General features: G+C 42.1%; 1 pseudogene; it reads right to left on the reverse strand.

Moving 5' to 3' along the window:
• Positions 1-13,815: 13,815 nt before the first annotated feature.
• LOC110743635 lies at positions 13,816-15,094 on the reverse strand (annotated as a pseudogene).
• Positions 15,095-17,121: the final 2,027 nt, after the last annotated feature.

Genomic DNA, 17,121 nt, shown 5'->3' on the forward strand with positions numbered 1-17,121 from the left:
TGGAAGTGGCACATATGCAATTGGGTCCAACAAGACCCTGAATGCTCAAGTGGGTTACATGAAGTGGCCAAAGTGCCACGGTCCCCACCCCTGCTCCACTGCCTTGCTCAGCTGAGACCCTCTCTCCCAGCCTGAACCTGTGGCCTCCTGGGGAGCTCCCCATGATCATTTGACAGAGGAAGAGATGACTCAGGCCTGGTTTACAGATGGCTCTGTCCCATATGCAGGCACCATCTGAAAGTGGACGCTGCAGAACTACAGCTCCTCCCTGGGACATCCCTGGAGGACAGTGGGGAAGGGAAGTCCTCCTGGGCAGAGCTGTGGGCCATGCACCTGGCTGTGCACTTTGCTTGGAAGGAGCAGTGGGCAGTGGTGCAGTGATGGACTAATTCACGGGCTGTGCTCAATGTTTATGCTGGATGGTCAGGGACATGGAAAGAATGATTGGGAAAATTGGTGGTGAAGATATTTGGGGGAAAAGATATGTGGATAGGTCTCTCAGAATGGACAAAAATCATGAAGATATGTCTGTCCTATGTGAATGACCATAGCAGAGGAGGGTTTTAGGAATCAAGTGGGCAGGATGACCCCTTCTGTGGACACTGGTCAGCCTCTTGCCCAAGCCACCCCTGTCATGGCCCAATGAGCTCATAAACTAAGCAGGCATGGTGGCAGGGATGGAGGTAGTACATGGGCTCGGAAACATGGATTCCCACTCACCAAGACCTACCTGGCTTTGGACACTGCTGACTGCCCAATCTGCCAGCAGCAGAGACCAACACCAAGCCCTTGATATGGCACCATTCCTAGGTGATCAGCCAGCTACTTGTAGCAGATTGATTGCATTGGATGGCTTCCAGCATGGAAGGGGCAGCGGTTTGTCCTCACTGGAAAAACCACCACCCATGGACTTACAGAATGCCTTATCCACTGTTACAGTGCTCCATACCGCACTGCTTCTCATCAAGGAACTTACTTCACAGCCAAAGAAGTGCAACAATGCTCATATTGCATCCTGAAGCAGCTGGTGTGATAGAATGGTGGGATGGCCTTTTGAAGCTCAATTATAGCACAAACTAGATGGCAATACCTTGCAGGGCTGGGACCAGGTGCTCCCTGCAACTTTGTATTCTGCTGGCCTACGGGTCTTAGTTCCAGAGGCAGAAATGCTTCAACCAGGAAACACAACAGTGATCCCATTGAATTGAAAGTTAGCCTTTTTGGGGCCCTCAAGCCTCAGAGTCAGCAGGCTGAGAGGGGAATAATGGCGCTGGCCGGGGTGATTGATCGGAATACTGAGGGGAAATCGGACTGCGCTCCACCATGGAGGGAAGGAACAGTGTGTCTGGGAGACGGGAGATCGTCAGGCATGTCCTGGCACTGCCATGCTCTGTGATTAAAGTTACTGGAAACCACAATAGTACAATTCAGGCAGGACCTCTAATGGCCCAGACACTTCGAGAACGAAGGTTTTGGCTCACTCCACCAGTAAAGAACCATGGCCAGCTGCAGCACTTGCTAAGGTAAGGAGATATGGACTGGGTGGTGGGAGAAGGGGTTTATTGATACCAGTGACAACTACATGGCCAGTGGCAGAAATAAGGACTGTCATTGTCAGAATTTCCTCCTTGTTTTGTAACTTATATGTTTTCGTGAATATATACATGTATTAACTAAATATATTTGTTTTCTCTGTTATCTCCTTATCATGTAGCATAAAATGTAACAACTTTGTGTCAGTATTTAAGCACTGTTAATTTTACATCTTGGTATTTATGTTATGGGACATCAGGAGAAAAGTGACTATCCCTCAAGGACTTTACCAACTCTTTTGGGGAAGGAATTAGTGTGTTTTTGGTTGTATATAGGACAGTTATATCAGATTAGGCAGAACTGTGATCCGATTGTATTTATTGGAGATTAAATATAGTTGAAGATTTGTATGGATGTTAAGTTGACAAAGGGTGGACTTGTGGGGTTAATTTCATGCATCAACTTGACTGGGCTAAGGGAAGCCCAGGTAGCTGGTAAATATTCTTTATTGATGGGAGGGTGTCTCCAGAGGAGATTAGCATTTGAACTGGTGAAGACGATCTGCCCTCACCAATATGTGCCAGCATCATCAAATCCACCCAAGGCCCGGATAGAACTGAAGGGCGGAGGCAGGGCACATCATCTGTCTCCTCTTGAGCTGGGGCAACTGCCTTCTCCTGCCACTGGACCTCAGTGATGCTCGTTCTCTGGCTTCAGACTCAGATGGAGTCGCTCCTCTGGCCTTCCTGGTTTTCCAGCTCAGGCAGCAGCTCTTGGGGCTTCAGACCTCTTGGCCTCTATAATTTTGTGAGTCAATTTATGTAACAAATCTCTTCATTTATACACACACACACACGGCACAGACACACACAGTCACATGTTGCTTAATAATGAGGATGTGTTCTGAGAAATGTGTGGTTAGGTGATTTCGTCCTCTGCAAGCATCACAGAGGTCACTCACAAACCTGGACAGTACCACCTGCCACGCGCTGGGGCCGCAGGGTGCAGCCTATGGCTCCTGGGCTATCACCTGTACAGAGTGTGACTTGTACTGAACACGGTAGGTGACACAATGGCAAGTAATGGCGTATCTAAATATAGAGAAGGTACAGTAAAAACATGGCATAGAAGATTAAAAATGGCACACTGGTGCAGGGCTGTTCCCAAGAATGGAGTTTGCAGGACTGAAAGTGGCTCTGGGTGAGTCATGAATGAGTGTAGGTGACTGTGAAGGCCGAGGACATTAGTGTACACTACTGTAGACTTTATAAACACTAAATGTATTAAAACTTTTTTCTATCTTAAATAATAAATTAATCTTATCTTACTGTACCTTTTTTATTTCATACACTTTGTAATTTTTTAACGTTTTGACTCTTGTAATAACTTAAAACACAAACAAGTACAGGTGTACAAAAATGTTTTTTAAAGATCTTTATTCCATAAGATTTTCTCTATTAATTTAATTTTTTTTTTTACTTTTTAAACTTTTTTGTTAACAAGTAAGGCATGAACACACACATTAGCCTAAGATCAGGACCATCAATATGTCACTAAGCCATAGACGCTTTCCGCTGCGTTATAATCTTATGGGATATAGACCTTGTGTGTGAGGGCCGTGCTTGGAATCACTGAGATGCGGGCGGGACTGTGTGCGTGTCCTGCTGGTTCTGTGTCTCTGGGGAACCCTGAGCCACCCTAAGCCACTGCCCACACGGGTCCTTATGGAGGAAGGCTCCGGCACCCACGCGCATTCGGGGTGGGGTAGTTCGTGCCGCGGTAACAAAGCATCTGAGCATCTAACCGGTGGAAACCCAGCGCGGTCTATTGCTCTCTCCTGGCGGCTGCTGCGCGGGTCTCAGGCTGGGGATGCCGCCCTGGCAGCCTGGGCTCGGGGTGGCCTTGGCGGGAGGGGTGTGGCCGTCCGCACCCCGCGCTCCGTAGCTCGCCCTTTTCCGTGTCGGTGGCACAGGCGCCTGGACGGCCGTGGTAGCCCCGCGCCACGGCTGCTGAGTCTCCTGGCTCCCGGGGCCTAGGCGCGCGCGGTGACCCCGCCAGGCCGTGCCACGGAGCCCCCTCGCCGCTGTCCTTGCTGCTCAGCCTGCAGGCCGAGGACCCTGGACTCGCGCTGGAAATGCGCGTAGGCCCCCCTGGTGCACCTGCCGTCTGGGCAGCCAGGAGGGCGCAGGGACCCAGGCCGCGGCTCCCACCCACGCTCGCTCACTGTCACGGCCCCGGGCGCTGCGGGACCCCAGACCCCGCGAAGAGGGCGCTGCCTCCCCCTGCACAGCCGCGCCTTCTCTGCCTCCAACCAGGCCCGTCCTCGGCGCCTGAGCACCCAGCCCGGCCTCGCTAACCCCACTGCTGAGCGAGGGACAGCCCCCGCCCTCCCGGCGCCTCCTCCGGCCCCCCGCCCATAGCCTTCTCTGTCCCGGCTCTTCCCGCAGCTCCCAGGGCTCCTCTCCACAGGGGCAAGGCAGCCGCACAGCTTACCCCTCCCTGTCCCACCGCCTTTCCAGCCACGCCCTGCTCCTCCCCTTCCCTCCGCAGTTCCCTGGATCCTGGGGCTCCCCCGCGCCGCTGAGCCTCTTCCCCAAGGCGACGCCGGCCTCCTGCTGCACCCCCGACCCGTGCTCCCCACTGCCTCTCCTGGAAGCCTGGGGCTTCCCTGGCCTTTTGCCCCACCCCACACTCTCTTGGGTTTCCCCGTCCCTCTGGCCACTGCTTCCTCTTCACTGGCGACAAGCTCTACGCAGGCCGCTCCCCAGGACCGCCGTGGGCCTCACCCCTCTCCGGTCCCTAAGACACCGCCTGGTCAGGGGGTCTCCCTTCTCTCCGCACCGCCCCTTCCTCTTGCCCTCCAGACCAGGTCCAGCTGACTATTCTCATTTCTTTTTGCTGTTCAGGCATTGGTTTAAATTATGGCAGGAGCACATGACCTCGGGCCTGGGGGGCGCCAAGCGTGCCAAGCTATCTAGACACAAAGCAGGGCTGGCTGCATCTCCAACCCCGCCCCACCGTCTGGACTGCTTTCTTTACATGGATCTGCACACGTGTGTACATACGAAATAAAATACACAGTTTTGTCTAGCGATGCTGCTTTTTCACAAATGGAATCATACATATTTCATGCGTTGTCTGCAAGTTGCTTTTTACATTTAACACGATGTCCCGGGAGTTTTCTACATTGGCCCACATAGCTCGACCTCATTTTCTTTGATGGCTGCAGAGGCTTCTCTCCTGTGGGCGATGCTGCTGTGTAACAAGCTCTCCTCTGCCGGCGAAGAATTAAGGTGCTAATCTTTTCTTCCCCGTCTAATTCTTTTTTTTTCTATTACCAAAATGACTGCAACTAGCATGGATGTGGATGATTCCTCTGTGTTCAGGCAGGCCTCCCCGTCTATAGCAGAGGCCTCAAAGAGGCTTTCTCTGCTCTTTCATGGTGGACATTTCCATACTGTTTTCTGAGAAGGTTGTAAAAAGTATTCACCACCAGCCGCGCAGCCAAATACCTGTTTTTCTTACACTTTTATCATTGTTAGAAAGTTTAATCCATACCTTCCCCCACCCCCAGTTTTATGGGTGAAAAACAATTTCTCATTATTACTCTCATCAACATCTTTGATTTCCAGTGAAATCAAGCATTCTTTATATTTATGTTTGTAGATCTTTAGATGTTTTTCTTTAATACACATAATTTACCTGTGTTTGTGACTTGGAAATCTCCCTTGATTTTGTCCCCTGGAAGCCTGTTTGTTTTCCAGCCTGTTTTGCATCGTCCACCCTGCCCTTTCCCTGGGATGTGCCCGTCCCAGTGTACCTCACTGCACCGAGATACATCTGTTTCTTTCTGGGATCTCTAACTTGAACCTGGTCTGCAAGACCAATTTTCATTGTTCCCCCCCCGGAAACCATGTTTACCAAGCATGTTATTTTCCAGGTGAATTTGAATTTCAGTCTGTGCGTCAGATTCCATAAAAGATGCGATTGTAGTTTGACTGGGATTCCGCCGCGCATCTCGATCACTTTGGGAGACCATTGACATCTTTATAATGTGAATTTTCTCATTCAAGAAGAATATGTCTCTCCATTTACTCAGAAAGTTTCTTTTGTGTCTGCCAATAAAGTTTTAGTTTTCCTTGCACAGGTTTTATGTGCATTTTTGTTCTTCCAACCACACTGTCTTTAATTTACACTCCCATTTTGGGAGTGTAAATTAGTTCAACCATTGTGGAAGACAGTGTGGCGATTCCTCAAGGATCTAGGACCAGAAATACCATTTGACCCAGCAATCCCATTATTGGGTATATACCCAAAGGACTATAAATCATTCTACTATAAAGACACATGTACGCGTATGTTTATTGCGGTACTGTTCACAATAGCAAAGACTTAGAACCAGGCACGGTGGCTCACACCTGTAATCCCAGCACTTTGGGAGGCCAAGGCAGGCGGATCGCGAGGTCAGGAGATCGAGACCATCCTGGCTAATATGGTGAAACCCCATCTCTACTAAAAATACAAAAAATTAGCCAGGCATGATGGCAGGCGCCTGTAGTCCCAGCTACTCGGGAGCTAAGGCAGGAGAATGGCGTGAACGCAGGAGGTGAGGCTTGCAGTGAGCCGAGATCACACCACTGCACTCCAGCCTGGGCGACAGAGCAAGAGACTCCATCTCAAAAAAAAAAAAAAAAAAAAAGCATTTCTATTTCTTCACATCCTCTCCAGCATCTGCTGTTTCCTGACTTTTTAATGTATACTGAATCATAACAAACGATGTTAGTAGATTTCAAATGTCGTAAGTCCTTGAATTCCTAGACTAACCTTCCTCCAGGTTCCAGCTCCTCAAGGCTGGCTCCTGCTTCCCTTAGCTGGTGTTCCCTCCCTGGAGATGGGCTGGCTCCTATGGATAGATGGACAGATGGATGGATGGAGGGCCCCAGCAGCTCCCCAGCCAGCTGTCAGCTCACTATGGAGGAGGGCTGGTGTCTGTATTTCCCACCTACAAGTTAATACTTTTCTATCACATGCTTGCATCCACCAGCAATATTTTATGTGCCTTAAAGTTGACATAAATGGCAAAATAGTGTAAAGATTGTTGCAACTTGCTTTTTTCACTCACATCAAGTTTTTGAAATTTATCCATATTGATAGACATCAATTCAGTGTGTTAACTGGAGGAGAGTGTTCCATCATGCCAGTGAGGTACAGATTACTGATCCTTCCCCACTCAGGAACTTGCAAATGAGTTCTGCTTTCCCACCACACCATGAGCAGCCTTGCTTGTGTCTGCTGGTGCCGTGTGCAGGTGTCCTTGGGCCAGGTCACTGCAGGAAGAGCCCCTGGCTTCTGGGAATGTGTGTTGCCAGCTTTCCACGCTAGCTTTAAACAGTGCGTGGCACTTTATAAATGTTCAATAAGTATTAACCATTAGCAATATCATTACCATTATTATTAAGTATTGCTGTGTTGCTGTCCAAAGTGGTTATCCAATTTACACTCCTTCCAGCAACAGACGGAGTTTCCATTTGCACAGATTCATGGCAACACTCAGTAGTATCAGACTTATTAATTTTTTACACTCTAATGGGTGAAAAATGGCATCTAGTTGTTTTAATTTGTGTTTCTCAGTGTTAGCAGGGAAGTTCAGCCTCTTTTCACATATTTATTGCCCATTGTTTTCTCCTGATATTTATTGTTTCTTATCATTTGCTCATTTTTCCATTGGGTCGCTTGCCTTTTTCTTATTGATTTTCAGAGTTATTTATGGATCTGGGTAGCGATACTTTATTGGTTATGTGGATTGCAAATATATCCTCTCAGACTGAGGCTTGTAAATTTTTTGCTTTATTGATGGTGCCTTTCTGAACAGAATTTTAAATTTTAATGTGTCTGATACCTCAAACTTTCCCTCATGTTTTGTGATGTTGGTATCAACTCATGTTATCTTTTACAGCTTTGTATTCTCACGTTTAGGTGTTGGCCTACCTGTGATTCATTTTTTCTTAACGAATTTGTTTTCTGTTGCTCCAGCACCACGTGCCAAGTAGTGATCCCCTTCCCTATTGAGGGGTAATGCACCCCATCATATATCAAGTTCACATATAATCATGGGTCTTTTTCTATCTGTAGCCTCAGTTTCATTATTTTATTTACCCATCCCTGAACCATATCATACTCTCTTAAGACTTGTAGCTCTATAAAATAAGTCTCGATATCCTTTAGTTCTCTTACTGTTATATTTAGGTATGTCTTGGCTATTTTTGGCTCATTGCTCTTGTATGTTACTTTTGTAAATCAGCATGAAAAACTAATTTTGGGACAAGATTTTGGAAATACACTTAATCTTTACATCAATGTAATTATAGTTTTCATCATGATTGAGTCTCCTCATTCATGAACATGGTATATTTCTCTGTTCACTTAGGTCTTCTTTCATGCCTTCCAACAAAGTTTACCCATTTCCTCCTATCAGAAAGGTCTTGCACATCATTACATGTATCTGTAGAAACCTTGTGGGTTTTTTCACTGTTAACAGAATCTTATATTTCTCATCTAATTTTTGCTAGTCATTTTTATGCTGAATTTATATCCTGCAATTCATTGAGCTCTCTAGTTAATTCTAATAGCTGTCTCTAGATTATCTTGAATTTCCTCTTCAAAAATGCTCTGCAAACAGTAATAGCTTAGTTTTTTCCTTCCTAGACCCTGTAATGATTTTTTTCTTCTCACAATGTACTTCTAGGCTCTGTAGCCGAATGAGGCATAAAAATGGAGCTGATTTTAGAGTAGTGCTGAATTTTACAATTAAAGGTAATATTTTCTATAGGGTTTAATCATCTTTAAAAGGATAAGGATTTTTTTTTTTTTTTTGTATTCTTAGGTTAAGAGGCTCTTGTTCCCCTTAAATCGTGAGTTAGTATTTATTTTCTATAAGGTTTTAGTTCAGTAGTATTTTTTACCTGCATTAGTAGTTATCAGTATTATTATTTTACACACTCAGTGCTCCTTTAGATTTGCCTGTATTATCTTGCATTTTCTTTGCTTATCCAAGTTTCATGTATCTTATTCCATCTTCCCAGGTTCAATTTACTTTGGTCAAAGTATACCTCTTAGTGCGGTGTTGTGTGTAGTTCTTCAGTGGGACAATCTCTCTGGATGTTTTGGTTCTAAAAGTCTTCATTTCATCCATTCTGTCAGTTCTCTTTTCACTCTGTTGATTGTTTCCTTTGGTGTACTGAAGCTTTTTAGTGTTACATAATCTCATTTGTTTATCTTTGCTTTTGTTGCCTGTGCTTTGACGTCTCATTCATACAATCTTTTCCGAGACCAATGTCGTAAAGCATTTTCCCTGTGTTTTCTTCTGGTAGTTTTTATAGTGTCAGGTTTTACATTTAAGTCTTTGATCCATTTTGAGTTAACTTTTGCATAGGGTGAGAGATATTTGTAAACTATTAATCCAACAAGGGATTCATATCTAGAATATACAAGGAATTCAAACATCTCAACAAAAAAAAAAAAAAAAACCAAAACAAAAAACAAAACAAAACAAAAACGAAGAACAATTAAAAATGGGCAAATGATTTGAACAGATAGTTCTCAAAAGGACATGCAAATGGCTAACAAATATATGGAAAAAGTTCAATATCACTAATCATCAGATAAATGCAAATGAAAACCACAGTGAGGTATCATCTCACCCCAGTTGGAATGGCTATTGTCAAAATACAAAAAATAACAACAGGTGAGGAGGTGGAGAAAAGGGAATTCTTATACCCTATTGGTGGGAATGTAAACTAGTGCAGCCACTATAGAGAACAGTATAGCGTTTCCTCAAAAAACCAAAAATAGAACTAGTATATGATCTTGCAGTCCCACTACTGGGTAAATAGCCAAAGGAAAGGAAATCAGTACATCCAAGAGTTGTCTGCACTCCCTGTTCATTGCAGCACTATTCACAATAGCCAAGCTATGGAATCAACCCAAGTGTCCATCAACAGATGAATGGCTAAAGAAAATGTGATTTCACACACACACACAGAGTGAAATACTATTCAGCAATAAAAACTGAAGTCTTGTCCGCCATGGCAACATGGATGAGCCTGGAGGACATGGTGTTAAGTGAAATGAGCCAGGAACAGAAAGTTAAACATGTTCTCACTCACATGTAGAAGCTAAAAGGTTGATCTCATAGAAGTAAAGAGTAGCACCCAGGTTATTAGAGACTGGAAGGGGAAGGGGGATATAGGAGAGATTTGTTAAAGGACACAAAATTACAGTAAGGAGGAATAAGTTTAATGTTTTATAGTACTGTGGGATGACTACAGTCAGCAATATGTATTTTCAAATAGCTAAAAGAGAGGATATTGAATGTTCCCAACACAAAAAACGATCAATATTTTAGATGATAGATATGCTAATTACCCTGATCTGATGACTATACATCGTATATATAGAAACATCACCACATACCCCATAAATACATACAGTATTGTGTGTGAATTTCTTAAAATAAATAATTTTTAAATGCATTCATTTTATACTATCTCTTGAACACGGTTCAGCAGGGTATGGATTCCAGATTGATGATTATATTCATAGCACTTAGAATATGTTGTTCCACTGTGTGTGGTCGTGATTGTTGCAACTGTGAAGTTTGTTCTCAATCTAATCCGAGTGTCTTTATAGTTATAACCTTTTAAAAAGTGCTTTTAGTGTTTATCTTTTTCTTTGATAATTTACAATTTAATTTTAATATTTCTTTTTAAAACAGTGTTATGAGGGATGATTGACAAACAATAAACTGCACATATTGAAAGTACAAAATTTGATGCATTTGATGTGTGTTTATGCTTGTGAAACCATCACTATAGTTAAGATAATAAACATATCCATCACCCCAGTCTCTACTTGTGCCCTTTGTAATCCTTCCCTCCAATTCTCCACCCTCAGCCTGTCCCGAGGCAACCACTGACGTACTTTCAGTTATCATAGGTTAGTTTGCATTTTCTATAATTTTATATACCTGGAAGCATAGTGTATGTCCTCATACTTTTGTGGGGTCTGGCCTCTTTCCTTCAGCAAAATTATTTTAAGATTCATCCATGTTTTTGGCAGTGTCAACAATCCATTTCTTTCTATGGCTGAAGAGTCTTCAATTTTATGAATACATGCAATTTGTTAATGCATTCACGAGTTGATGAACATTTGGATTGGTTCCAGCTTTTGGTTATTACAAATAAAGCTGTTATAAACATTTGCATACAAACCTTTATGTAGACATATGCTTTTATTTCTCTAGGAACGGAATGGCTGGATCATGTGGTAGGTGTATTTAGCTACTTAATAAACTGCCAAACTGTTTTCCAAAGTGGTTGTGCCATTTCTACTTTCCCGTCAGCAATGTAGGAGGTTTCTAATTTCTCTGCATCCTTGCCATCACTTGGTATGTCAGTCTGTTTAATTTTACACATTCTAGCAGGTGCGTAGTGGTATCACCTTGTGGTTTCAATTTGCATCTCTTTATTGAATAATGATAAGAAGCATCTTTTCATGATCATACTTGCCATCAATATTTCTGTTGGTGAAGTGTCTTTTCAAATCTTTTGTTCCTCTTTTTTTTTTTTTCTTTTGAGACGGAGTTTCTCTCTGTTGCCCAGGCTGGAGTGCAGTGGCGCGATCTCCGCTCACTGAAAGCTCTGCCGCTTCCTGGGTTAACGCCATTCTCCTGCCTCAGCCTCCCTAGAAGCTGGGACTACGGGTGCCCAACACCACGCCTGGCTAATTTTTTTGTATTTTTAATAGAGACGGGGTTTCACCGTGTTTGCCACTATGGTCTCGATCTCCTGACCTCGTGATCCGCCCGCCTCAGACTCCCAAAGTGCTGGGATTGCAGGCGTGAGCCACCGCCCCAGGCCTTGTTCCTCTTTTTATTGGATGTTTGAATTTTATTATTGAGGTTCAAGAGTTTTATACGTTCTGCATAGAAGTCCTTTATAGATGTGTGATTTAAAAATACATTCTCTTGATCTATGTCTTTTCATTCTCTTAATAGTGTATTTTGAAGAGTGGAAGTTTTTAATTTTGATGAAATGCATATTATCAATTTGTTCTTTTGTGAATTATGCTTTGATGTTGTATCCGAGTTGCAAAGATTTCTGTTCTATTTTCTTTTAAAAATTTTATAGTTTAAGGTCTATGACTCATTTGAATTAAAGTTTGTATATGCTGTGAGGTATGAACCAAGTTCACTTTTTTGGGGATTCAGCATCATTTGTTGAAAAGACTATACTTTCTCCATCGAATTGTCTTTGTACTTTTGCCAAAAATCCATTGGCTCTATATATGTGAGTCTATTTCTGGAATCTCTGTTGTGTTTCATTGATCTATTTGTCTATATTTATGGCAATACCATACTGTTTTAATATAGCTTTATATTTAGCCTCCAGATCAGATAAATAAGTCCTCCAACTTTGTTCTTCTTTTGCGAAGTTATTTTCACTGTTCTAGGTCCTTCATTTATTTTCCATATAAAACATAAAGTTCAATTATTGATGTTCATTTTAAAAATCCTTCTGGAATTTTGTTTGAGATTCCACTGATCTATAACTCAACTTGGGAGAATTGATAGCTTAACAACTTCAAGTCTTCCTATCCATGAACATGGTACATGCTCCATTTAGTTAAGTCTTCTTTAGTTTCTCTCAGCAATGTTTTGTAGTTTAAAATGTACAAGTCTTACACATGTTTTATTGGTTTATGGCTAACAATTTTATATTTGTTAATGGTATTGGAAATGATAACATTTTTAAAATTTCAATTTCTGATTGTTTGTTATATGTAAAAATATCATTAGTTTATGTATATTAATCTAGAACTCTGCCACTTTGCTAACTCACTTACTAGTTCTAGTAGCTTTTATTTCATGGATTCCATGGGCTGGTCTACACAGATGATAAGGAAAGTGTTACTCTTTCCAATCTAGTTGATTTATTTCTTTTTCTTGCCTTATTTCATGAGATAGAACCTCCAGTACAATGTTTAATAAAAGTGGTGAGAGTAGGTATCTTTACCTTGTTCTCAATTTCAGGAAGATATAGATTTTTGTTGTTGTTGTTGTTTGTGTAGATGGCCTTTATTCTATGAGGACTTTTGATTTTTTTCCCTGGTTTTCTGAGGGTTTGTAATCATGACTCAATGTTGGGTTTTACTAAGCGCTTTTTCTATTGAGATGATCATGTGCATTTTTCTTTTTAGTCCACTAATATGATAAAGTTCATTTATTGATTTTTGAATGTTAAATCAACTTTATCTTCCTGAGATAAACTACACTTTGTCATGATGTAGATAAACTAGATTTACTAAAATTTTGGTAAAAATATTTTCATCATTGATTCTTATGTCTGTTTGATTTAGTAGGAAAGTAGCATTCTCTTCATCAAATAAAAAAAGTACCTCTTCATTTTCTATTGTCTGGAAGGATTTGTGTAAAATTGTTATTTTTTCGTTAAATATTGTTAGACTTCACCATGAAAACCACCTGGGCCTATAGTTTTTTGTTTTTTGTTTTTTTTTTTGTCATTAGTATTTTAATTAAAAACTTGATTTTGTTGTTAGATACTCATGTTATCTATTTCTTCTTGAGTGAACTTTGATAGTTTATGGCTTCTAAGGAATTTGCTTATTTCATCTAAGTTATCAAATTTATTAGAAAAAAGTGGCTCACAATAGTCCATTGTTTCCTTATAATCACTGCAAATATTTGGTGACACCCACCCTTTCATTCCTGATATTGGTAATTTGTGCCTTTTTACCTTTTTCTTCATCAACTGACTAGAAGTTTAACAATTTAATTGACAGTTTAAAATGATTAGCTTTTACTTTCTTGGATTTTTCTTATAATTTTTACTTTTTTCTTTCATTTATTTCTGTTATTTTTGTTATTTTCTTTTTCAGCTTACATTGTGTTTAATTTGCTCTTCTCTTTTCAGTTTCTTAAGTGAAAACGTAGGTCACTGATTTGAGACCTTTCTTTTTTGTGATAACATAGGTTCTTAGTGCTTAAATTTGCCTCCAAGCATACATTAGCCACATCTCCCTGATTTTGATATGCTGTGTTTTCATTTTCAACTCAAAGAACTTTCCAATTTCTCTTTTGATTTCTTATTTGAGAGATATGGTTTGGCTCTGTGTCCCCACCTAAAATGTCACCTTGAATTGCAATCCCCATAATCTCCAGGTGTCAAGGGTGGGACCAGGTGGAGGTAATTTAATTATGGGGGCAGTTCCCCCATGTTGTTCTTGTGATAATAAGTGAGTCTCATGCAATCTGATATGTGTGTGTGTGTGTGTGTGTGTGTGTGTATTTTCAACCATTAATGTCCGCCCTTTAATGTTCCCACGAGGGCCAGGCCCAGGTAGAGGGCCAGGCCCAGGTAGAGAGCCCTCAGAGACCAGCGGTGGGGGCCCAGGATCACCCAGCCGCTGGAGGGCCATACACAGGGTCCATTCCTTTCTTGCAGTCCCCCAGCTAGACCCTCTCCCGAAAGCTGGCACTGTGGACCCCGGAGCATGGGTTCCTTCTGCCCTGGAGGTTGGGGAAGTCCTGGATCAGCAAGGATGGGTGCGGGCGTCCTCTCCACTGTGTGTGTGTGTTGGGAGCATATGTAGATGTGTAATGAATGTGCGTGTGTACACGTAGATAAGGGTGAATTCTGCATGCACTGGCTTCCTGAGGTCTGTACAGGAAGTGGCTTTGTGCCCCCTGCCTGGCCCACAGGTTATTTTTTTTTTCCTGGGCCAGGAAGTCCCCACCCAGAATCAGGGCTGTGGCTGCTACAGCCACATCTCGAGTCACCAGCAGGGGGTTCAAATTCTCGCAGGACCAGGGACCTCGGTCCCCAGGCCCCCACTGGCCGCCTCGTCCTCCTCCGCCCCGTCCCCAGTACCCTTGGGCCCCGGGGTTGCATCAGGACTGCTGGGAACCTTGGGGGTCGTGGGGGCCGGCTTCAGTTTGCTGTGGTTGAGAAGGACGGGGTTCGCCTTGGCCAGGGTCTTCTTGGCAGTTGCCATGCTGGGGGTTGCCAGCGGCTGCTGCTTCTCAGCCGGGACTTCCCTCTTCGAGGGCTTGGTCAAGGGGGCTTTCCCATCGGCTGCCAGGGGTACTTTGGTCTCGGTGGTGGCCTTGGGGCACCTTGGTGTCGGGCTTGGTGCTGCTGGCCGATTTCCCTCTGGACTCCGTGGTGGGCAGGGTGTATGGGACAGGAAGGTGGCTGCACCAGAGGGGCTCAGGACAGCTCGTCGCCCCTGGGCATTCTATGGGCACGTCCTCCGGCCTCGCCTGGGCTGCGCGCTCCTCCGGGGTACGACGGCTGCTGCGGACGCACAGGAGAGCTCGGAAGTTTCCGCAATCTGATGGTCTTACGGGGATCTGGCATTTCCCCCGCTGACACTCATTGTCTCTCCTGCCGCCCTGTGAAGAGGTGCCTTTAACCATGACTGTAGGTTTCCTGAGGCCTCCCCAGCCATACAAAACTGTGAGTCAATTAAACCTCTTCTGTTTATAAATTACCCAGTCACGGGTGTTTCTTCATAGCAGCGTGAGAAAGGACTAATACATCAAGTCACGGGTTATGTAGAGGTGTGTGCTATTCAGTTGCCAACTATTTTGAATTTCTAGATATCTTTCTGTTGTTGATTTCTAATTTAATTCCATTTTGGCTGAGAATTTGATTTGAATCTAGTCCATTTATTGAGACTCGTTTTATGGCCTAGAATATGGTCAATCTTGGTGAATGTTCTGTGTGTCCTTGAAAAGATTGTGTATTCTGCTGTTATTGGGTGGAGGACTCTATAAATGTCCGTTAGGTCAAGGTAGCTGATGGTATTGTTCGAGCCTCCTTTTTTTTTTTTTTTTTTTTTTTGCCAATTTTCTATCTACATTTTTCTAATAATTACTGAGAATAGGGAGTTGAGAGTTGACACCTCTGTCTATAATTGTGAATTTATTTATTTCTGTTTGCAGTGTGACCAGTTTTTGCTCCATGCATTTTGAATATATATTATTATGTGGATACAGTTTAGGATTATTAAGCCCTCTTGATGAATTGACCCTCTATCATGACATTACCTACCACTGATATTATTTGCCAGGAAATTTACTTATGTTGTGATTAAGATAGTCACTCCAGTTTTCTTTTGATCAGTATTAGCATGGTGCATTTTTTTCTAGCCTTTTACATTTAATCTGTTTGTAGTTTTACAGTTAAAGTGGGTTTCTTGTAGTTAGCATGTAGTTGCTCTTGCCTTTTTGTCCCAATAAAACAATCTTTGCCTTTCAAGTATAGTATTTAGTTTTAATGTGATTATCGATGTGATGGGTTTAAATCTTCCACTTCGTTGTTTTCTATTTGCTTTTTTCCCTCATCTGCTTTCTTTCTTTCCTCTTTTTCCAACTTCTTTTGGATTAAATAAGTATTTATTATGATTTAGTTTTATCTTCTTTGTGGGATAATTGGTTATACATCATTTTTGTGTGTAGGTGCTTTAGGTTTTATAGGATACATCTTTAGCTTATGTTCTACCTATAAGTAATACTATACCCTTCATGTGTAGCATAAAATTCCTATAACAGTGATATTCTAGTTCCCTTGTCCCAGGGTCTGTGTTCTTGAATTATATGTTTTCTTTTTATACATGTGATAAGCCCCACAACGCTGTTATCACGTTTCCTTTAGTCAATTATTTATATGTCAAAGAACTTTACTATATTTTACGTGCATTCATGCTTAAACCCACAAGTTTACTGTTACTAGTGCTCTTTATTCATTTGAATGAATCTAGATTTCCATTTGCTATTATTTTTCTTCTTCATAAAGGACTGTATTTAATATTTCTTATAAGTCAGGTCTGCCAGCAATGAATTCTCTTACCTCTCTTATGTCTCAGAAAGTCTTCATTTTGATGTAGTTTTTAAGTTGTTTTTTTTTTTTTTTTCCTGGGTATAGAATTCTAGACTGGCAGTTTGCTTTTCCCCTTTGTATTTTAAAGGTGTTTGTCCATTATCTTCTGGATTTTATTGTTTCTGATAAGAAATTTGTATCATTCTTACATTTGTACCATGTATATGTCTTTTTTCTTTGCTTTTAAAGTTTTCCCTTGATTACTGGTTTTGAATAACTCGATTGTGGTGTTCCTTGCCGGAGTTTCTTCATGTTTTACCTCTACCTGGGGTTTATTTAGCATCTTGAAAAAATTTCAGCCGCTACTTTTCCAAATATTTTACATTCCCTACTTCTTCAGGACTCCAATTACACATATATTAATCCATTTGTGGTTCTCCTGCAGGTCACTTTTTCTGTCTGTGTTTTATTGTGGAAAGTTTCTATTGCTATGTTTTAAGTTCACAAATCTTTTCTACCAGTGTCAAATATCCTGTTAATCCCACTCAGTGCTTTTCCCATCACAAGAATTGCAGTTCTCGCCAGCTGAAGTTTAGTATCAATCTTTTTTTATATCCTCCATGTTTCTCCTTAACCTGCTCATGCCTTCCTCTATCTTCTTTAACATAAGGAACATATTTAAAACAGT

This window comes from Papio anubis, chromosome 7 (assembly GCF_008728515.1).
Source record: "Papio anubis isolate 15944 chromosome 7, Panubis1.0, whole genome shotgun sequence".
Taxonomy (NCBI): domain Eukaryota; kingdom Metazoa; phylum Chordata; class Mammalia; order Primates; family Cercopithecidae; genus Papio; species Papio anubis.